This window comes from Dromiciops gliroides, chromosome 5 (assembly GCF_019393635.1).
Source record: "Dromiciops gliroides isolate mDroGli1 chromosome 5, mDroGli1.pri, whole genome shotgun sequence".
NCBI classification, from domain to species: domain Eukaryota; kingdom Metazoa; phylum Chordata; class Mammalia; order Microbiotheria; family Microbiotheriidae; genus Dromiciops; species Dromiciops gliroides.
In genome coordinates, this window is record NC_057865.1 from 197,975,751 (window position 1) to 197,999,216 (window position 23,466).

Sequence of the window (23,466 nt, forward strand, 5' to 3'; positions counted from 1 at the left end):
CTTTTTTATGTGAGAACATTTTCTCCATTGTACCTCTCCCTTTCCCCTTTTCCCAGTACATCCCTATTTCTTGTGCTTTGATTTTTTTTGGGATGGCCCCAACATAATCAGCTCACACCCATGCTCTCTTTCTATGTAGACTCCTTTTAACTAAGCTAATAATGATTAAGTTCTTAGAATTACATATATCAACTTCTCATATAGGAAGGTAAATACTTTACCTGTATTGAATCCTTTATGATTTCTCTTTCTTTTGATGCTTCTATTGAGTCTGGTGTTGATCAAATTTTCTATTCAGCTCTGGTCTTTTCATTAGGAATGCCTGAAAGTTCTCTATTTAATTGAATGACCATTTCCCCCCTGAAGTATTTCCTGAATAGTTTTGCTAAGTAGGTTATTCTTTGTTGTAATCCTAACTCCTTTGCCTTTCAGAATATCATATTCTTAGTCCTCTGCTCCTTTAATGTGAAAGTTGCTAAATCTTGTGTGATCCTAACTGTGGTTCCATAATATTTGAATTGTTTTTTTTTTTCCTGGCAGCTTGCAATATTTTCTCCTTGACCTGGGAGCTCTGAAATTTGACTATAATATTCCTGGGAGTTTTCATTTTGTTATCCCTTTCAGGAGGTGATTGGAAGATTCTTTCAATTTCTATTTTACCCTCTAGATCTAAGATATTGGAGCAGTTTTCCTTGATATTTTTTTTTGAAGGGCAATGAGGGTTAAGTGTCAAGTGTCTGAGGCCAGATTTGAACTCAGGTATTCCTAAATCCAGGGCCAGTGCTTTATCCACTGCACTACCAAACTGCCCCGATAAATTCTTGAATAATAATATCTAGGCTTTTTTTTTTTATCATGACTTTTAAGTAGTCCAGTAATTCTTAAATTATATCTACTCAATCTATTTTTTCTACATCAGTTGTTTTTTCTGATGAGATATTTCACTTTCAAAAAAAATTTATTCTATTGACTTTATTTTATTCTTTCTTCATGTCTCATAGAGTCATTAGCTTCTATTTGCCCAGTTCTAATTTCTAAGGAATTATTTTTTTTCAGTGAGCTTTTGTACCTACATTTCCATTTGGCCTGCCTTACTTTTTAAGGAGTTCTTTCTTCATTGAATTTTTGTGCCTCTTTTAACCTTTAACCAATTCTGTTTTTTAAAAGATTTTTTTTTCTTCAGCATTTTTTGTACCTCTTTTACCAAACTGTTGTAATTTTCTTTTCATAATTTTCTTATATTACTCTTAATTTATTTTCCCACTTTTTCCTTTATTACTCTTATCTCTTTCTTTAATTCTTCCAGAAATCTAGTTTGCATTTTTCTTTGAGACTTTGCTTGTAACTGTTTTTACATTGTTATCTTCTTCTGAGTTCATTTCTTGATTCTTTTCTGCCATTGTAGTAGCTTTTTATGGTTAAATTCTTTTTTTTTTTAATTTGCTCATTTTCCTGGTCTATTTCTTGCCTTTGAATTTTATATTAAAGTTGAGTTTTGCTCACTCAGGTTTGGAGAGGCAGCGTCCCAAGTTTCAGGCTTTGTCATGCTGCTGCTTTCAGAGCTAGATAGAAGGGTCTGCATGTTTTCAGTGCCTCCAAGGTGGTGTGATCCAGGGAGAGATGTCACTGTTTTTCTGGTCTGTGCTCTCATTTTTAGCCAGGAGAGGCCCCTGTTCTTCTGCTGCTGCAAGCACTAGTGCTCTTCTCTACCCTGTAACTACTAAGAGGGCCTTTCTTTCTTGTGACCAATTGGAACTGTGACCCAGAAACACATATGGAAAATTGAGATGACAATCATTGGTAGTGACAGCAAAGGGTCCCCTTTTAATCTCTTTCTGACCAATTGTCCAAATATCTTACCATTTCCAGGCTGAGAACTCCTGAAGCTGCTGCCACAGTCACTGTTACAACCACCTCTAAGGCCTATTGCTGGTGTTGCCACTGCCTATGTTCCAGGCTGGTCCCTACCCCTATGTCACAGACCTTTTCTGTTGACTTCCTAAGTTGTCTTAGGCTGGAAAAATGTCTCACCCTGACCTTTTGTTGATGTTGCTGCTCCAGAATTTGATTTGAGGCATTATTTTAAATTTATTTGGAGAGGAATATTGGGAGAGTTCAACTGAATTGTTGCCTCTACTCTGCCATATTGGCTCTACCGAAGTAGGCCAAGCAATAACAACCTGAAGTGTAATTCGAGCTTATGGTCATTTTGTGAACTGGTGAAACTATGAGCTTCCATTGTCAGTCAAATATATCTTCTTTTCCCCCTCCCTGCTTCTTCCTCCCTTCATTCTCTTCATTTCTTCCTTCCTTGCTTCTTTCCTTCCTTCCTTCCTTGCTTCTTTCCTTCCTTCCTTCCTTCCTTCCTTCCTTCCTTCCTTCCTTCCTTCCTTCCTTCCTTCCTTCCTTCCTCCTTTCTTTCTCTTCCTTCCTTGTTCCCTCCCTTCCTGTTCTTCCTTCCCTCCTTTCCTCCTTTCTGCCCTTCTTTTCTTCATCCCTCCCTCCCTCCCTCCCTCCCTCCCTCCCTTCCTTCCTTCCTTCCTTCCTTCCTTCCTTCCTTCCTTCCTTCCTTCCTTCCTTCCTTCCTTCCTTCCTTCCTTCCTCCTTTCTTTCTCTTCCTTCCTTGTTCCCTCCCTTCCTGTTCTTCCTTCCCTCCTTTCCTCCTTTCTGCCCTTCTTTTCTTCATCCCTCCCTCCCTCCCTCCCTCCCTCCCTCCCTCCCTCCCTCCCTCCCTCCCTCCCTCCCTCCCTCCCTTCCTTCCTTCCTTCCTTCCTTCCTTCCTTCCTTCCTTCCTTCCTTCCTTCCTTCCTTCCTTCCTTCCTTCCTTCCTTCCTTCCTTCCTTCCTTCCTTCCTTCCTTCTTTCCTTCTTTCCTGCCTTCTTCCTATCAATCATCTGGAGAGTAGATTGGCATAGTAGCTAGAGTGCTGGGTTTGGAGTCAGGAAGATGGGTTCAATTGCCTTTGACAATTAATAGGCAAGTCATTTGATCTCTGTGTGCCTTGGGCAAATTTGTAGGACTCATCAATTGAGCTATATATGAGTTGCAATTTGCAATGATTAAGGGAGTTGATAAATATATACACACACATACACACACTCACTCATATACATGTATGCATTTGAAAAGCATCATAGTGAAGTGGATAGAATGTTCTTGTCTCTGACCTTCGTTTGATGATATTGGGCAAATTACTCTTCTGATTTTCAGACTTATCTACTTATCATATTTATTTTCCACATTGGTTAACTAAGACACACAAACGTAAATAGATGCCATACAAGATTATGAGGAGATAATCACATTTCAGAAACTTGGTACAGCATGTGTCTAGCCTGGAACCGGAAATGAAAAACCACAAGTATGGTGCACACTCAGGAGACAGAGAATCCAGATTGAGCTAGTCTTTTTTTTTTAGACTACAATTTTATTTTATTTTTAAAATAAGAAACATTTTATTTATGGTTTTGAGTTCCAAATTTTCTCCCTCCTTCTCTCTCTCCCTTCCCCATTCCCTGAAGTGGTAAGCAATCAGATATGGGTTATACATGTTTGATCTAATCTTCATGCCTATACACACATAGACAATGACACTCCATCTCTCCCCACACCCCCATCCAGTAGTATCTTAAATGTGACAACAAGATAGATTTTCTTTTCCCTAAGAGAATATTTGAGGAAATAAGAAGAGGCCCGGAGCTTAATAGGCAAAGGAAGTCTTTTATTTTGACTCTCACCTAGGTTGATGCATGATACAAGGTATTGGCTAAACAGTATAAAAAGAGTGGACAAAGTTTGTCCAAGGGTATGATTGAAGAATGTGAAGATGGAGGGTAGGAAGTAGGGAGCATGGAAGGCAGTGTTGTGTAGGGGTATGAATGCTAACTATAACTAGTAAGTGATCTTAGCCAAGCCATTTCTTATCTCTGGGCATCAGTTTCTTTGTCTGCAAAAATGAGAGAGGCTAGATTCCCCTAACCTATTCTAAGGATGCTTCTAGCATTAAATGATGATCCTTAGGACTAAGGACATAAGGACTAAGGAGTCTATAATTCCATAATTTATTTTGTACCACCGAAAACAAAAAATCTCCAGCCTTAGTAGATAGCTACCCAAAAGGGCATGGTATACTTGGGCAGGGTCTCAGAAATGAGAGAATGTTGGAGACCTCAGAGACCATCTAGCCCAGTGGTTTTCAGAGTGTAGTCTGTGGACTCCTAGCATCCCTGAAACCTTTTCAGGAGTTCTACAAGATTAAAACTACTTTCTTAATATAATAGTGAGATGATACTTTTCTTTTAAAATATTTCTCCTTTTTCTAAATACATATCTAGGTAGGGCCTGATTTTCTCCAAATATTTCAATCAAAAGAGTATATCACAACAGCTTGAATGTAGAAGTAGATAGAAGAATTTAGCTTTCTTCTACTAAGCCAGATGTTAAAAAGATTTACAAAAATACAATATAATGTATAGCATAAAATTCAATTTACAAATCTGTATAAAAGAGTAGACAAAGTTTGGCCAAGTTGATCAGCACCAAAATAAGGAAGTCTTCACTCTCTCTATTCTTTTTACAGATGACATCATTCTGATTCTTCAAGGAAGCTGGCTCAGAGACATGATCAGGTGATGTGATTGCTTGACAAAGGGGTGTAGTCTTTATATGGATTGTTATTCTTCATAAATTTTATCATCCCGGAAATGTATTATTACATATAATCTATTTCAACTGGATCTCTCCCCAAGGAGAGCAAGAAGCTAGAAGAAAACTGGAGGAGTAAATATCCTGAGGGTTGAAAGAGATAGCTCCAAATAGGAAGAATTAAGCTTGTACTCAAAACAGGTGTGTGACCATCTATGTGAGTTGTTCTTTTGATCATGTGAGGATTCAAAATCAAGCTTTTACAGAGGTTAGGGAAGGCTGCAAGAAGCCTGAGAGAAATCAACAAAGGCTTTGTGTGGTGATGATGATAGTGGTGGTGGTGGACTTGGGATGGTGGCTCGGGATAACTGACCCCCTGAAAATCTAGCCAGCTGGCCGGCCAGACCAACCTTAGAAAACATCTGGGTTTCATGTGCTTTCAGTTTCACACCTTCAGAGGACAGTCTTAATAGGGTTAATCTTCTAACAATTCTTTCTTTCTGGTCTGGGGAGGGTGCTTGACGCTTAGATAGAAAGGGGACAATTCAGAGCCTATCAGATATTTTCTCAGGATCAGGATTGTTACCCTAATCCTGAAGAAATTCCCCTAGTGGTGTGTGGACATAAAAGCCTAACATTTAGCTGTGGAAGGGAAACTTGGACATGTCATCTAGTCCAGTCTCTTCATTTTACAGATGAGAAAACTGAACCCAAGAGGGGGGTGACTTGCTTAAAGCCACCAAGGTAGCAGAGGTAGTAGAGTCCTGAATTTTTGGTACTCCTCTGGATGACTTGTGGTTAAAAAAAGTAGCACAGTAATGCTTGGCTACCTCCCAGAAAATGCCTAGTGAAAATAATAGCTCACTGTTAGTGTTTGTAAATTATGTGCTTAATAAATGCTTGTTGACTGACTGCTTGACTGTTATCCTTGTAAACTGTAAATCTCTGTCTTGTGCTCTTTTAGGCATGGTTCTCTACAGTTTGCAAGGGGCTTTCTTCATGGGAGGGAGACAGTGTAAATATGATTTTCATTTTATTGATGAGGAAAGTTGAGTCTCAGAGTGAGATTGTCCAAGATCACATAGCTAACAAATGCCAGAAATAGAATTCCAACCCAGGTCTCATTACTCCAAGTCTAAAATGATTTCCATTACATGATTGCTCACATCTTGGGGATTTGCCTGGCATTGTAGGCCATTCTTTTCCCTCTTACCCTCTGCACACTCACCTCCCTCACCAAGTAAGATATGTATATTTGGTTCAAGTATGGCACCATGCCAATTCTGAGGCACTGACTAGCCGTACAACTCATTGAGCCCATCTCATACAGCCTGTTGTTTGTATACTTATGCCACATACCACTTTTCCATTATTGTCAGTACTTCAGCTAGGTTGGCAGTTCCTGAAGAATAGGAAGAGTGCTTTGGGACTTCCATAGCACCTACATTTGTGCCTTGAACATAGTGAATGCCCAAGAAATATTTGTTGATTGACTTCCATTATATTAAGGCATAACAGTTCCATTAATTTTTTGATCATTTGATCCATATTTTTTGATCATTTAGGCATCATCAGAATCAGACTCATAGGACCATTTAGATTGGAAAGGGACCTTGGAGTCCTTACTCCCTCAATTTACAATTAGGGAAATTGAGGCAAAGATCAGTGAATATTTATCAAATATTTGATAAGGGTAAGGCATATACTGAAGACCTATGCTGCCTGAGCTTGGTGTGATGTCACTCACAGCAGCAAATCTGGCAAGGTTTTAGGCCAGTGCAATAGTGCCACCTATTTATCACAGAATTTCAGAACTCAATTGAACCTTAAAGGTCATGTAGGCACAGAATCCAGTTAGAACAAAGCTCAGAGGATACCTCATTCAACCTGGAACTGACCCACACCAATGATTACAAGCCTTTACTCTGCCTCTCTACTACCTAAGCCAGGGATCCTTAAGTACTTCTATACCTTTCTTCCAACTGTAAACTGGAGGAGGGGCAATGTCCACCTCTGACTGTTCTGTTCTCTTGGGTGGAAGGGCCAGCAGGACATATGATTGCTATGCAAATCCATTGAAAGCTCCTTCTGAATGGTCCCTCTTTGGTTCACTTCTGATTATCTGAGATTATAATTCATTATGATTAGTTATGATGATGAACATAATGGGATTAGAGGAATTATTGCGAGATTTTTCTAGGAATGGATATTTTTTCCCAGGAGAGGTACTTCCTTTTCCTCTTCTATGCCTTTTCTCATTTCTTTTTTTCTTTTTTTTTTGTGGGGCAATGAGGGTTAAATGACTTGCTCAGGGTCACACAGCTAGTAAGTATCAAGTGTGTGAGGCCGGATTTGAATTTAGGTCCTACTGAATCCAGGGCCAGTGCTTTATCTACTGCACCACCTACCTGCCCCCTGCCTTTTCTCATTTCTATGAATGACAATTAATCCATGTGCATCCCATAAGTCCTTTATTTGTACCAGGGCATAGCAATGGTAAGGAGTAGTTTGAGTTGGGCTTAAATCATAAGACAAATTAATGGCAGAAAAACATGGCAGACTATTTACAGCTGTTTCTGGGCATTAATTATGTTATATTACTATTTGAGTAAAAGAAAAAAGGTCTGGAAGTAGAGAACAATATGACACCAAAACATTGTATCACCCAGTGGGCAGCTATGGAAGGGACAGTTCTTATATAAGGCTAGTAAAACAGGGGAAGTTCTATGGCCTCCAATATTGTCATTCACCTTTCTACTACCTTCAGTCAATTCAGCAATTTGAACAACATTTAAAAATAGTTTTATTGTTGCCTTTTGTTTTTACACTATGCTTCTAGGCACATAGTTGTGCCAATAGTGCAAGAGGCCCCATGAGGTTTTGTGGTTGAGTTAGGATTGACTCATTTGACACCAAATTCAGTGCTTTTTACACTCTACTTTTTAAATTGCTCTGCCCCCATTGAATTCTGCCTTTAAAAAATACTAACACATAAAAAATTATGCATAGCAAGTATTTATAATAACCGTGTCTGACACTGTATTCTACCTTCCACACCCATAGTCCCCACTTCGATACTAAGAGAAAGTTATTTCCTTTTAGGTTAAAATTATTCATTATAATTCATGATAATTCAATGACTTCTTAGTATTTTTACCATCTTCATTAATGTCATTATATACATTATTATCTTGCTTTTGATTTCTCTCCATCACTTCATGTGAGTCTTCCCATGTTTTTTTCTGAATTCCTTGTATTTATTGTTTTTAGAGAAGACAGTAGGGTGAATCAAGTGCTGGACTTGGAGTAAGCAAGATCTGATTTCCAAACTGCCTCAGGTGCTTACTAGCTATGTGACTTTAGCCAAATCACTTAACTTTTGTCTGCCTTACTTTCTTCATCTGTAAAATTGAGATAATAATTGCACCTAGGGGCAACTAGGTGGTTCAGTGGATAGAGCAGTGGCCCTGGAGTCAGGAGGACCCAAGTTCAAATGTAGCCTCAGAGACTTGACACTACTAGCTATGTGACCCTGGGCAAATCACTTAACCCCAAGTGCCTTAAACAACTGGGGCCATCTCCAGTTGTCCTGATGTATGTCTTGCCATTGGACCCAGATGGCTCTGGAAGAGAGAGTGAAGTTGGTGACTTTGCATAGCCCTTCCTCACTTAAAATCTAATTTAGTGCAAGTCATGACATCACCCCGACTTCATGGTCCTCTTTGAGAGTGAAGGACAAACAATAATTGCACTTACATCACAGGGTTGTTGCATTATTTGCATTAGCAAAATACTCAAAACAAAATGGGGAATGGATGAACAAATAGTGGCATGTAAATAAAATAGAATATTAATGTATTGTCATAATAATAGCTAGTATTTATATATTACTTTAGCATTTGCAAAGTTCTTTACATATACTATCTCATTTGATCCTACTATGAGAAAGACTGTGCTAGGCACTGGGATTACGAAGATAGAAAACAAAATATATAATATCCCTAAGAAATTAAAGTGGGGCAGCTAGGTGGTGAAGTGGATAAAGCACCGGGCCTGGATTCAGGAAGACCAGAGTTCAAATCTGGCCTCAGACACTTGACACTTACTAGGTGTGTGACCCTGGGAAAGTCACTTAACCCTCATTGCCCTGCAAAAAAAAAAAGAAATTAAAGGAGAGAATAATTGTTGATGTAGAGGGAATAGGAAGCAAGGAAAAAGGAGATGAGGGAGCTTTTGAAAGATCAATAAATCAGCAAATTCTGTTAAAATGCCTACTGTGTTCAAGGTATCATGTTACATTCTGGGAACACAAAGCAAAAGTAAAAACAATCCCTATTCTCAAGGAGCTTCCATTCTAATGGGGACGGCAATGTAGAAATAGATACATACAAGAAAAGTTAGAAGTGAGACTTAGAGGGAATTGTGTTGATTTTCTCAGGAAAATAAGAGATGAGCTTATCTTGTAGGAAGAGAATCTACTCTTGGGAGTAGAATCAAAGGCTTCAGAGGAAAGGAGAAAGTTTGGAATGGTGGTGTGGAGTTCTTAAGTAGACTCAGAGGATAGACTCAAGCAAGGAAGAATAAAAGGATTGTCCTGAAGCACTGAGGGAGAGGATGAAAAGACATAACATGAATATGCAGTGGTAAAAGGTACAAAAATTCACTGAAGAAAAGAACTCCTTTAAAAGCAGGATTGGCCAAATGGAAAAGGAGGTACAAAAGCTCACTGAAGAAAATACTTCCTTAAAAATTAGAATTGGGCAAGTAGACACTAATGAATACATGAGACAGCAAGAAACAATAAAAGAAAGTCAAAAGAGTGGAAAAATAGAAGAAAATGTGAAACATCTCATCAGATTGGCCTGGAAAACAGATCAAGGAGAAATAATTTAAGAATTATTGGACTGGCTGAAAGCCATGATCAAAGAAAGAATCTAGACATCATATTTCAAGAAATTATTGAGGAAAACTGCCCTGATATCTTAGATCCAGAAAGTAAAATGGAAATTGAAAGAACCCACCAATCACTACCTAAAAGAGATCCCAAAATGAAAACTCCCAGGTCAAGGAGGAAATACATCTAATAGTCAGAAAGAAACAGTTCAAAATCTATGTAATTACAGTCAGGATCACAAAAGATTAGTGCCTTCCACATCAAATGAATAAAGGGCTTGAAATATGATATTCTGGAAGCCAAAGGAGCTAGGATTACAACCTAGAAGAGCCTATCCAGCAAAACTGGATATAATCCTTCAGGAGAAAAAATATGGAGACTTCATGAAATAGAGGACTTTCAGGCATTCTTGATGACAAGGCCAGAGTTGAATAGAAAATTTTATATTCAAACACAAGACTCAAGAAAAGTATGAAAAGCTAAACAGGAAAGAGTAATCACAAGGGTGTCAATAAATTTAAACTGCTTTCCTATATGGAAAGATGATACATGTAATTCCTACAAACTTTATTAGGGCAATTTAATGGAGTTTACATAGACAGAGAACATGGATGTGAGTCGATTATGTTGGAATGGCCATCTAAAAATGAAGAGCTGAGAAAAAGGGATACACTGGGAGAAGGGGGAAGGGAAAAATAGAATGGGGATAAACCTTTTCACATAAAGTAACTGTGCAAGGAAAAGCTTTTATAGGAGAGAGGAAAATGGGAGAGGTGGCAGGAAATGTTTAAACGTTACTCTCATTGGAATTGATTCAAAGAGGGGAAAATATATATAAACGTGCAGTTGTGTATAGAAATGTAACTTACTCAATAGGGAAATTGGAGGGGAAGGGGGATAGGAGAAAGGGGGAAGGTTAATAAAAGGTAGGAGAGATTAATGGAGGCAGTGGTTAAAAGTAAAATAGACTTTTGAGGAAAGAAGGATTAAGAGAGAGAGAGAAGCAGCAGAAAATGAGATGGAGGGAAGTACACACGTAGTGAACACAACTGTAAATGGGAATGGGACGAGTTCAGCCATAAAATAGAAGCAGAATGGATTAAAAAACAGATTCCAAAAATGTATTGTTTAGAAGGGACACACTTGAAACAGAAAGACACACACTGTTTTAAAAAAGGGTTGGAGCTGAATCTAATATGCTTCAGCTGAAATAAGATAAGGCAGGGGTAGCAATTATGATCTCAAACAAAGCAAAAGCAAAGATAGACCTAATTGAAAGGAATAATCAGGAAAACTGGTTGGTTGGTTGGTTATTGTCCTTCATTTTTTTTTTTTTGGTGAGGCAATTGGGGTTAAGTGACTTGCCCAGGGTCACATAGCTAGTAAGTGTTAAGTGTCTGAGGCCTGATTTGAACTCAGGTCCTCCTGAATCCAGGGTCAGTGCTCTATCCACTGCACCATCTAGCTGCTCCTTGTCTTTCATTTTTTGTTGTTGTTGTTGTTGTTGTTTTTTTGTTTTGTTTTGTTTTGTTTTGGCGGGGCAATGGGGGTTAAGTGACTTGCCCAGGGTCACACAGCTAGTAAGTGTCAAGTGTCTGAGGCCGGATTTGAACTCAGGTACTCCTGAATCCAGGGCCGGTGCTTTATCCAACTGTGCCACCTAGCTGCCCCGTCCTTCATTCTTAAAGAGGACCAAAATGACATCATTGGGTTGGAATCAAGGTACAGTGTGTCTGACTGTGACTGATCCGACCAATGAGATCTTGGAAGATTCTACCACAGGTTCGTCAAAAATAGTCCATATGAAAATTTGGAGTGGAGATGTTTATAAATTTGTGCATCTTCTGGGTTTTGTTTTTTTTTTGAGCTACCACAATTCTGCTTCACTCATCGAGTGAGACACCTTCTTTGATGCAGGTATGCCTTGCTGGAAAGTTCTTTGCCAGCATCTCCCATGTCATGCAATTGATTCCAGAGTTCTTCAGAGAGACCTTGAGAGTGTCCTTGTATTGCTTTTCTTGACCACCATGTGGGCACCTTCCTTGCATGAGTTCTTTGTACAATAGTCTTTTAGGCAAACACATATTTGGCTTTCAGACATCATAACCAGGCCATCGGAGTTGTGCTCTCTGCAGTAGAGTTTGAATTCTTGGCAGTTTAAGCTCAAGAAAGGACCTCAGTGTCTGGTATTTTATCTTGCCAGGTGATCTTCAGAATCTTCCCAAGATAATTAAAGGAAGTGATTCAATTTCCTGGCATGGTGCTGGTATACTCTCCAGGTTCATTGGCATACAATGTTGAGGTCAACACAATGGCTCACTGGCCTTCATTTGCCTGCCTTGTTTCACTCAGGGCTGCTATTTGGATATGATACCTACTGAGTTCTCTCTCAACAAGAACTATTCATCTTTTAGGTCTACTATATTCTGTGTTGTCCATAAGCATGCACACATTCTGTATACTGATAGTGAGTGGAATTGTATTTGCAGAAATTTTTGTACAATTTTGTGTGTGTGTGTGTGTGTGTGTGTGTGTGTGAGAGAGAGAGAGAGAGAGAGAGAGAGAGAGAGAGAGAGAGAGAGAGAGTGTTTCAACTGCAGGGTGGGATTCCTCATCAGCCACAATAAGCAGGCCAGAGTTGGGTGAAACAGACATTTTTAGGGCACCTTTTCTACTCCCTTCCTCACACCAGAAGGTGAACAGTGCAGTCATTAAAAGTCTGCATAGATACCTGGGGGCTGCCGAATTCTACCGCTGCTTCCAGCCTGGGCTGCCTGTGTTTAGGATTGTCACTACAGCTCCCAGTGTATCTGTACCTGCTACTTCATCACTTGCCTGTAGCCACAGGACTTTGAGATATAGGTAAAATGGTATAGGTTATGTTTTTTACTTTGCACCTAAGTTGGATGAAAGTGAGGCAGAATTGTGTGAAGTCACCAGCCTCACTCTCTCTTCCATCAAAGTCCAGTGGTAAGACAAAGTCAAGACAATTAGTGATGTCTCAGGATGCAGCGACTGAGCTTGGTGTCTTCTATGTCTAACCAGTCTCTAAGGGCTCCACAGCACCTGTTTCAGCAGCCTTCATGGCTATTGGAGAAAATTGTTCTCATCCACACATTGTCCAGGGGAAGTCTTCACATGCTGGGGATAGATATCCTCCTAACACACATGGGTTTGAGACCCCTTGGTTACTTTCAACTTGGTGAAAAGCTTTACCAGGTCATGGCTTCTGCATACGCTACAGCTTTTGGAGCTACAAGTGAGAGCTGGGTGAATCAGGTGGATACTAAAGGTAGAAATCAGCCCTACAAAGGGCTTGGCAGCCCCCACATTAGTCTTCCTTGAATGCTCCCTACAACCCATCAGGGAAGTTGCATTTTGCTAAAAGGTGCCTAACGAGTTACTCTGATAAAGGCCTCATTTCTCAAACACGTATTCAATATAGAAATGAGCCAAATTTATAAAAATAAGAGCCACTCCCCAACTGATAAATGGTCAAAGGATAAAAACAGTTTTCAGGCAGTTTTCAGAAGAAGAAATCAAAGCAATTTGTAGTCAATGTAAAGATACTATTGATTAGAGCAAGGCAAATTAAAACAACTCTGAAGTACCACCTCACAACTATTAGAAGAAATGAAATATGTGGGAGAGAATGAAGGAAAAATAGGCACACTAATAAACTGTTGCTTGAAATAGTGTACTAGTGCAACCACTCTGGAGAATAATTTGCAAAACTAGGCCCAAAGGGCTATAAAACTGCATACCTTTTCACCGAGCAATACCACTACTAGGTGTGTATCCCAAAGAGATCAAAGAAAAAAGGGAAAGAAGCTATATGCACAAAAATATTTATAGTAGCTCTTTTTGTGGTGGTAAAGAATTGGAAATTGAGGGAATGCTCACTAATTAGGGAATGGTTGAACAAGTTGTGGCATATCATTGTGATGGAGTACTATTGTGCTCTGGGAAATGATGAGGAGGGTAGTTTCAGAAAATCATGGCAAGACCTATATGAACTGACACAAAGTGAAGTGAGAAAAACTGGAAGATCATTATGTACAGTAAAAGCAATGTTATAATAATGATAAACTATGAAAGATTCATCAACTCTGATTAATATAATGATCCAAGACAATTCCAAAGGACTCATGATGAAAAAGTGATATTCACCTCTAGAGAGAGAACTGATGAACTCTGAATGCAAACTGAGATATAATTTTCTCATTTTATTTGTCTCGCTTTTTAAAAAACAATATGATTCATGTGGAAAAAGTTCCTTACCTTTCTCCCTAAATCCATTCTTCCTCAAAACTTCCCAATTTCTGTGTAGAGCATCATTATCCTTTCAGTCTCCCAGGTTCTAAGCCTGGTATTATCCTTGACTTCTGCTTTTCCCTCACTCTACAATCTAATCAGTTGCCAAATCTTGCCCTTTCTACCTCTACAACATATCACTAGTCTGTCCCCTTCTCACTACTCACAGAGCCACCATTTAAGTTCAGGCCCTGGTCACCTCTTGCCTGCACTGTTGCAATGAGCTCCTAATTGGTCTCTTGCTTCGAGTCTCTCCTCCTCTCTAATTTATTCTTTAGATAGCTACCAAAGTGATATTTCTTAATTGTAGGTCTGACCGTTCCTCTAACTTAATAAACACCAGTGGATCCCTATTGCCTCTATAATAAAATATTGACTCTGGCTTTTTAAGTCCTTTACATTCTGATCACAACCTATCTTTCAGTTCTTATTATGTATTATTCCCTTCCTGCACTCCAAGGTCCAGCCAAATTGACCTTTTCTCTGTTTCTCACACATGGCACTCCATTAACCTTTATTTACCATCTGTCTCCCATGACTAGAATACACTTTCTCTTCAATTTCTCATTATAGACTCCTTCATTTTCTTCAAGATGCAGCTCATACATCACATCCTACATGAATTCCTTCTAGATCCCTTAACTGCTAATGCCCTCCTTGTATTTTCTGTGTGCTTATTCTAATATCCTTGACAAATCCCTTGACAAAATGTGTTTACTTGAAAGTAGAGATGGTGTATTTTTTTCTGTTTTTGTAACTCCAGTACAGTATCTGCCTTTAACAGTCTTGGGTGCAAAGTAGGTATTTAATAAATACTGATTTATTGATTTATTTGGTGTTGGTACTCCTTCCACTGATCCAGGTTACAACTGCACTTGCACTTTCTCATCCTGAGAAGTCCTTATCTGTGTCTTTCTGAAAATTCCCCATGGAAGAGTCATTCATCTCTATAAAGCCTTCTTCTGGCTCTCAATACTTTTGGGGTTCCAGTTTTTCACTTGAATTTCTTCCTTCCTTCCTTCCTTCCTTCCTTCCTTCCTTCCTTCCTTCCTTCCTTCCTTCCTTCCTTCCTTCCTTCCTTCCTTCCTTCCTTCCTCCCTCCCTCCCTCCCATGCTCCCTCCCTCCTTCCCTTCTTCCTTCCCTCCCTCTTTTCTTCTTTTTCCACACCATGTCACACGCAATTTATTATTTTTCTCTTTTTATAAATGACCAAGACTCCTCCTTTTCCAATCATACTTCTCCCAAGGGGTCTCTTTATATTGTCTTTTTTTCCTTTCTCTTCATATTGTCTTAACCCTCACTGTGGAATGAAAAGCTTTGTTTCTTATTAAAGGAATTTCAGGAATCATCCAAGAGTTGGGAGAAGGATTTGGTGATTGGATGAATTGGGGTAGGAAGTGATTTTCTTGTCCTTGAAATCACATTTAACAGGTAGGCCCATCCTGAGGTTTTTTCTTCTTTTTTTAAATGATATGTCTAATGGCTTAACAAAGGAAATATTCTCAAGAATGGTCCAAGACTTTAAACTTGGAACCTTTTAAATTTTAGTGGCCTCCCTCTGTTGATTTATCTCCAGTTTATCTTTCAGATATTTTACTTGTACATAGCTGTTTTTATGTTGTTTTCCCCATTAGACTGTAAGCTCTTTGACAACAGGGACTGCCTTTTGCCTTTTTAAAAAATATCCCTATAGGTCACCCAGTTCCGGGTACATAATAGGTGCTAAATAAATGTTTATTGACTGACTGACTTAGAGTGACTTCTATCTTATAGTTTGGCTTGTTTCTCTCTGTTCTTTTCCTGGACTCATTATGTAAGTTCATTCACATGATTATCCTTGAACAATTGAAGTCTTTTTTTTTAAAGTCTATTTTCTTATTTGGACTGTTGTGGTTAGGTTTACAGTCAGGCTTGATGTAGGGGTGAGGAAGAAGCCTGTTTCTTCTTGATTCAGTATTAGAGTATGGGTTGCACAAAATGCAGTGAACAAACTGTACAAAAGAAAATGTGTTGTGACACAAGTCAGAATGGATGTTGAAGGTGTGTTGCCTGCCTTCCTGTTAACCCCCCCCCCAAAATAAGGTTTTTAAGCCACCATCAATTACCCAACAAGTATTTAGTGAGCATCTCCTCAATTGGGGAGATAAGACATACAAAAACAATAAATGAAGCAATAACTCCTAGCCTCTACTACAACTTAATATGTTAATGCTTTTAAATTAATTAACTGTTATTTTAATTAATGTTTTTCATTAAATATAGTGCAAAAGGATTTACCTAGACCTAAATTTTACTTAAGCTAACATAAGAGGAGGGGGAGAGATTGAACAGGGGAGCCTTTGTTCAATTTGATGAGTTCACCCAATAAACTTGGTGGGATCACACAATATGGAATTTTGTCTTAAGGACTCTTCCCATGGACTTAGGCATTCACCCTGAAACCTTGCTGAGAGGTCACAGGGAATACCTCTGATTGGTTCTCAACCATTTGCTGCTTCCAAGATGACTGAAAACCAATAGTTAGGGGACTAAACTTTTGTCAGACCTTCTTCGGGTTAAGCCCCTGGAATTGACTTAGTACAGTGCTCTCTGTTGGCACCCTGAGATCTGAGTTACACCATGCTTTCCTCATCACAGCTCTATGAAGCAAAGTGTACATATGCATGGTTATATTTGTTTTATAAATGATCAATTGAGGCCCAGAGAGTCTGGGTGACTTGCCCAGAGTCACACAATGTAAAAATTTCGGAGCCAGAATTTGAACCCTTGTTTCCTGGTAGAGGGAACAATATGAATAAGAACATGGTGGTAAGACTAGGCAGTGGGCATGAGTAAGACATGTTTGTGGGACAGTGAGGAGACGTAACTGTAGGGATAAAAAAATCATAGATTTTGCATTATAAGGGACCTTAAAGGCCACCTAGTTCAATGCCTTCATATTACAATTCAGGAAACAGGCCCAGAGAGACTAAGTAACTTTTCTTTTTCTTTTCTTTTTTTTTTTTTTGGTGAAGCAATTGGAGTTAAGTGACTTGCCCAGGGTCACACATCTAGTAAGTGTTAAGTGTCTGAGGCTGGATTTGAACTCAGGTCCTCCTGACTCCAGGGCCAGTGCTCTCTCCACTGTGCCACCTAGCTGCCCCTATATCGCCTTCTTCTTCTTTTTTTTTTTTTAGTGAGGAAATGGGGGTTAAGTGACTTGCCCAGGGTCACACAGCTAGTAAGTGTTAAATGTCTGAGGCCGGATTTGAACTCAGGTACTCCTGAGTCCAGGGCTGGTGCTCTATCCACTGCGCCATCTAGCTGCCCCTCTAAGTGACTTTTCTGAGGTCACAGAAGTTATAAGCAGTAGGTAGGATATGAATTTGTGTCTCTGACTCCGAATCTCTTGTTTTTCTACTGTCTTACACCAGAACATGAGTAGTAGGGAGAGGTAAAATTAGATAGATTGTCCCTTTGGAATTTTTTGGAGGTAGTGCCTCTTCCTAGGAAAGATGCTTCCTCCCTTTGTGTGTCCTTTCACATTTCAGTAGTAGGTGACATCACTCTCTTCTGTCTTCTCCAGTCTCATTGTAGCATAGCTAACATTACTGCTGTGGTTCTACAAGGGACAAGGGAAGCATTCCTCTCTCCACAGAGATTTTCTAAATCGATGACAAATGAGTACCTTTACATGTGGTAGAGTCTTCCAGGAGGAGGCTTGTCCGACCCCTAGAATCTAAAAACAAAAACAAGAAAAAGCATGCCATCCTCTGTACAATCACGGCACCAGCAGCATTGTGCTAATAACCGGCCAATTATCTTGTGAGGACATCTCCCACATGGCTGTGTGCCCTACTTTCGACAGGCATAAGCAAGTGAAAGTTTCATTAACAATGCCCTGTGAAACCCAAGCTCCACTTTGCTGCAAAGGCTGCCTCAGCAGGAGCCGAGAGGGTGTGTATAAGCTTGTACAAGAACTTGTTAATCAAATTACTGGGTGTTGTGTGTGCATTTCCTAGGCATCGTTTTGAAAAGCTAACTCAGAGACAACAGTGTGGGTGCAGGGAGGTCGCCCTGAGTATGATGTCGTCTTGTGCACTCTGGTTGTTGAAGGAGCAATTAAAACTTGTAATGAAACAGAGCTTCTTGATATGCTGAACTAGAGAAGTCTTCTACTGAGGGGGAAGGGGGGATGTTTTCCAGCGCAATGGTCTCTTCCTCAGACATCCAGGACAGAATCAAGCAGTGAGACTCTAAGGATGTGAGGTTAGAGGGCTATCGATAGGGTCCACAGAACACTCTCCATTTTAAATATATACATTTCATTTATATAGTGATTTAGGGTTTACAAATCAATTTCCTTACCTGACAGTGCCTGTCCCAGGAAACAGGCCTAGAGCCTGGCCTTTTATGGGGCCACCTGTGCTCTGGCTCTTTCTAGTGAGCCCCTTGATACAAGATATCATTTCTACTTTAAAATATTTCCCCAGAACCTATTTGTACAAAAATATTCCAGCAGCTCTTTTTGTGGTGGCTGAGAATTGGAAATCAAAGTGAAGCCCATCAATTGGGGAATGGCTAAACAAGCTGTGGTATATGATTGTAATGGAATATTATTGTGCTATAAGAGATGATAAGCAGGATGATTTCAAAAAATCCTGGAAGGATTTATATGTTTTGATGCAAAGTGAAGTGAGCAGAACCAGGAAACTGTTGTACACAGTAACAGCAATATTGTAATGATGATCAATTGTGAAAGACTTAGCTATTCTCAGCAATACAGTGATCTAAGACAATCCCAAAGGACTCATAATGAAAAGTGATATCTGCCTCAAAAAAAAAAACAACACCAAACTGATGTTATCTGAATGAAGATTGAAGCATACTATTTTTTCTCTCTCTCCTCTCTCCCTTACTCCCTCCCTCCTGCCCTCCCTTCCTTCCTGCGTGCCTTCCTTTCTTCCTTCCTTCATCTTCTTGCACAGAATGACCAATATGGAAATGCTTTTCATGAATGCACATGTACAATGCACATTGCTTATCTCAGAGGGAAGGATAGAATTTGGTACTCAAAACTTAAAAAAACTCCAACAAATGTTAAAATTTGTTTTTACATGTAATTGGAGAAAGCATATACACACGTGTGTGTGTATATATTTGTATATTTATGTGTATATATTAATATACTATTTCTCCCCATAAATCTGCTTCTCTCCCTTTATATAGCTCAGAATCCAAGTTCAGGCCATTATTCCTTCTCACCTGGACTAATTCCTTTTATAAGTGATCTCCATGCCTTGAGGATCTCCCCATTCCTATCCATGCTCCACTCACCTGTCAAGATGATTTTCTTCTTTCTTTCTTTCTTTCTTTCTTTCTTTCTTTCTTTCTTTCTTTCTTTCTTTCTTTCTTTCTTTCTTTCTTTCTTTCTTTCTTTCTTTCTTTCTTTCTTTCTTTCCTTCTTTCCTTCTTTCCTTCTTTCCTTCTTTCCTTCTTTCCTTCTTTCCTTCTTTCCTTCTTTCCTTCTTTCTTTCTTTCTTTCTTTCTTTCTTTCTTTCTTTCTTTCTTTCTTTCTTTCTTTCTTTCTTTCTTTCTTTCTTTCTTTCTTTCTTTCTTTCTTTCTTTCTTTCTTTCTTTCTTCTTTCTTTCTTTCTTTCTTTCTTTCTTTCTTTCTTTCTCCATCCTTCCTTCCTCCCTCCCTCCCCCCCTTTCTTTCTTGGCAGCACAATGAGGGTTAAGTGACTTGCCCAGGGTCATACAGCTAGTAAGTGGCAAGTGTCTAAGGCCAGATTTGAACTCAGGTCCTCCTGAATCCAGGGCTGGTGCTTTATCCACTGCACCACCTAGTTGCCCCAGGATGATTTTCTTAAAGTATATGTCTAACCAAGGCATCCCCCTGCTTATTACTCTCCAGTAACTTCCTGCTACCTCAGGTATCAAATAGATATAAAGTCTTCTCTTTGGTATTGGAACCCTCTTTACAATCTGGTCTCTTCCTACCCTCCCAGTCTTCTTACCCAGCCTTCCTTCCTTCCACATACTCTGTGATACAGCTATGCTGGAGTACTTGGTGTTTCTCAAAAATGGTATTCTATGTCTCAGTTCTGTGGCCTGGCCCTGGCTATCTATCCCTCATACCTGGAATGTTCTGACTATGCCTCCACCTCCTGACTCTTTCAAGACTCAACTCAAATCCTACCTTCTACAGGAAGTCTTTCTCAGTCCTCCTCTTTCCTACTCTCTTCTCCTCCCTCATCTTCTGATCCTTGTACCCTCCTCCCCATATTACCTTCCAAATATCAAATATATATGTTTTGTTCTTACATAGTTATTTGCATGTTGTCTTCCATATTTGTAATTTTTTTGAGGACAGGGATCATTTTTGGGGGGATTTATTTTTCTCCCCAATGTTTAACATAGTGCCTGCCATGTAGTAAATGCTTAATTCTTGTTAACTGACTAACAAGCAGAGGCTTCTGATTAGTTCCCTTATGCTCTCCTATGTCAAGGAGCAGATAGTATATTGAAAACATTTTGTCAAGTGAGTAGGAAGAGCCCCTCATTCCTACTTTAAAGGAGAGACATCTTCTACTCTCTCATTCTCTCTTTTCAATGACCAAGCATGTCAGGATTCATTAAACTCTCCCTCAGACTTTCAGGGAAGTGGGTGTAAGGGATATCACCCTTTTCTCCCCACCCTCTGGCAGTAATGGCGACCACTAGGACATAGCATTGAGCACATGTACTGACCTAGATGAACCTGGGATGTAAGCTCAATTCCTTTTCTGCCTTGTGTTTTTACCCTGAACAGAGGTGATTCCCTGAGATGGATGTTTCTAGCCTTTGTGGAAATCTCCTGAGTTTGAGAAAGCAGAAGTTCCTGGTTTTTTTGGTGCTGGACATTCTGAAATAGCTTCTTCTATAGATGATCACCACCAGTAGAATGTGCCCAAGCCATGCCCTAGCCTGATAGACAATTTGAACCTGAAGTTTCCCAGAAAATACAGATCCAAGGTGTTTGGTCAGTAGTCCCACCAAGTCTTCCATGTTTTAAAGTTTTAAGTATGGCTAGGTCGCAATTATGAGTAATGAATACATGAAAGTGGTGACATATATTAGAATTCACATTATTTGAAGGCATAATTATGTAAAATATGGTCATTGGTTTCAGCCCATTGGAAATATGCAGTGTGAATTCAACTAATGCCTCCACTTCTGGGGATGCATTATTCACACTAATCAGGATTTAGCTCTATCAACTTCTATGGAGAGTATAATGTGTGGTGGATTATTATTTCATGCCTTAAGTATTTATCAGTGCATGCTTTTGAGTCTTTTGAAATAGCCGTCCTTTACCTGATGTGCTTTGTTCACTAAGTACCTTTCCCCAGGGGATCCTGTTAAACCTTTTTGGAGGAGTCACTAGAAATGAACCAAATTTAAGATTTAAGATTTTCCTTGGGGCTCTGTGAGGGAGGCATAATAAACCAAAAAGTTTGAGAAGAACCTGTTCCCATTGCTTTGGAGTCAGACGCCCCAACATCAGAAGCTGGTGCCCCTTAATGGAAAAGAGTGTCCTCAACTTCTGGGCCATATTTTCAAGAAAATTTGTGAGATTGATAGGACAAATATCCATGAACTGGCAGTCCACTCAGTTTTGATAGATGGCAGAGTGTTTGAACTCTTAGCGCTGTTACAACTCGCAATAATAGTACAGCTTGATCTGGATCTCACTGCCATTCGGGGCTTTTCTCTTTCATTGACCTCATTCTGGGAGCAAGGACAGAGAAGGCAGTGTCTAAGGTGAGTTTATACATGGAGGTCCACTGAAGTCTACAATAGTCAAATTCTTTCAACCCTTCTACCTTCCATGTCTAAAGATTTTCCCCATGGTGGAGAAAATATAAGCAAAATAATAGTGGAGTACTTTCACATTTTCTCCATTATTTCATTCCATTTAACAAACATTTAATTCAAATTTAATTAAGCGTTTATTATAGGCAAAGTATCGTGTTCAACACTGTTGATATAAAGACAAAAGCAAGAGTCCCTACTCATGGAGAGCTTACATTCTAAGGGGGATGTACAACATACATGTAAAGTATATCAAGGGGACAGCTAGGTGGCACAGTGGATAAAGCACTGGCCTTGGATTCAGGAGGACCTGACTTCCAATCCGGCCTCAGACACTTGACACTTACTAACTGTGTGACCCTGGGTAAGTCACTTAACACTCATTACCCCACTGAAGAAGAAGGAAGAGGAGGAGGAGAACTAAAGTATTGCCAAGAAATGGCAACAGGGAGAAAGAACTAATAATTGAGAGGATCAGATAAAGTGTTACCTGAACTGTGCTTTGATGGGACTTAGGGATTCTACAAAATAGAGATGAAGAGAGAGTGCACTTCAGATATAGGGGATCAATCTTGCAAAGGTGTGGAGGTGGAAAATAGATTCCCACATGAAAGGAACAGCTAGGAAGCTGATTTGATTAGACTGAAGAGTATAGCAAGGGAGAGTAATATGAAATAAAACTAGAAAGTTGTTTGAGTCATATTTGGAAAGCGTCAAATGTCATCTGAGGAGTTTGTCTTTTGTCCTAAAGGTGATGGAGAAAGCCATCTGTAGATTTGTGTGTACTAGGTTGACATGGGCAAACCTGTATTTCTAGTTTGAATTTTGGAGCCCTATGAAAAAGGATGAAAAAATTTATCCAAATTGGGGCTTGGGGGTTTTAATTGGTCTTTTCTGTCACTTCACAGTGAATACTTTCCAACAGGTGCCTTTTGTGATAAGCCAGCAGTCACTTCAGAAAATGAAAAACACAAGCACAGAACTTAAGCTAATCTCTAAGCAGGAAAAGTCATCAGATTGCGACTCCAGTTATTTTAACTGGGGCTATTTAACTGAAAGCAAAAATAGTTTGTTAACCAGACAAACCTGGCAGGCATGGGGATTTTTAGCCTTTTTCTCTTCCTGAGAGTAGGAAGAAAGAGGGGGCTTTGCTTCCTCTTGCATTGCTCAGTGAAAGAAAAAGGCACCTCTCAACCAAAAATAAAATTTCATATACATATGTAAGAAGTACCATTATTGAATGATCAAATTTAGATAATTCAAGTAGACACATATACACATGCACATAAGTTCCCACTGTCTTGGTGCTTTAATTAAAAGAGTACAAAGATTTTTTGAACAAACTGTGGGCATAAGTATGCATGTATACATACATACATGCACTTAAACACATTGTGCAGCTTTGTGCATTTACGTGGGTATTTGTTTATATATATATATATATTAGACATGTGTGTGTGTGTGTGTGTGTGTGTGTGTGTATTTTGAGGGCTGGGGGAGACTGAGTCTTCCTATCTCACCCAGGCTAGAAGTGTAGTGTCCACTCACCAGCCCAATTCTAATACTGAACAGCATTGACATGGAAGCTTTAACCTGCACCAGTTTTCCAACCTATGCAATTCACTCCTCCTTAGACACCCTGATATGTGGAGCTCCTCCTATTGGTGCAGGACTTAATGTAGGTACCCGGTCCCTCCTGTACTTACAGGATCTACTAAACTTGACTTTTCCAGAAGTATAGATTAGACATACATTGCCATGCCCAGCTCTCAAGTGT

The 23,466-nt window shown here is 39.4% G+C and overlaps 1 protein-coding gene across 1 annotated transcript in view; it reads left to right on the top strand.

Annotated features, from left to right (window-relative positions):
• The window catches only part of CRACR2A (calcium release activated channel regulator 2A), a 210,163-nt gene that overhangs the window by 19,203 nt on the left and 167,494 nt on the right, over nucleotides 1-23,466 (top strand). Inside the window, exon 2 of the mRNA XM_043967976.1 lies at nucleotides 4,580-4,628. The gene's annotated coding sequence lies outside the window, so the exon portion shown is untranslated. The remainder of the gene's footprint in view (nucleotides 1-4,579; nucleotides 4,629-23,466) is intronic.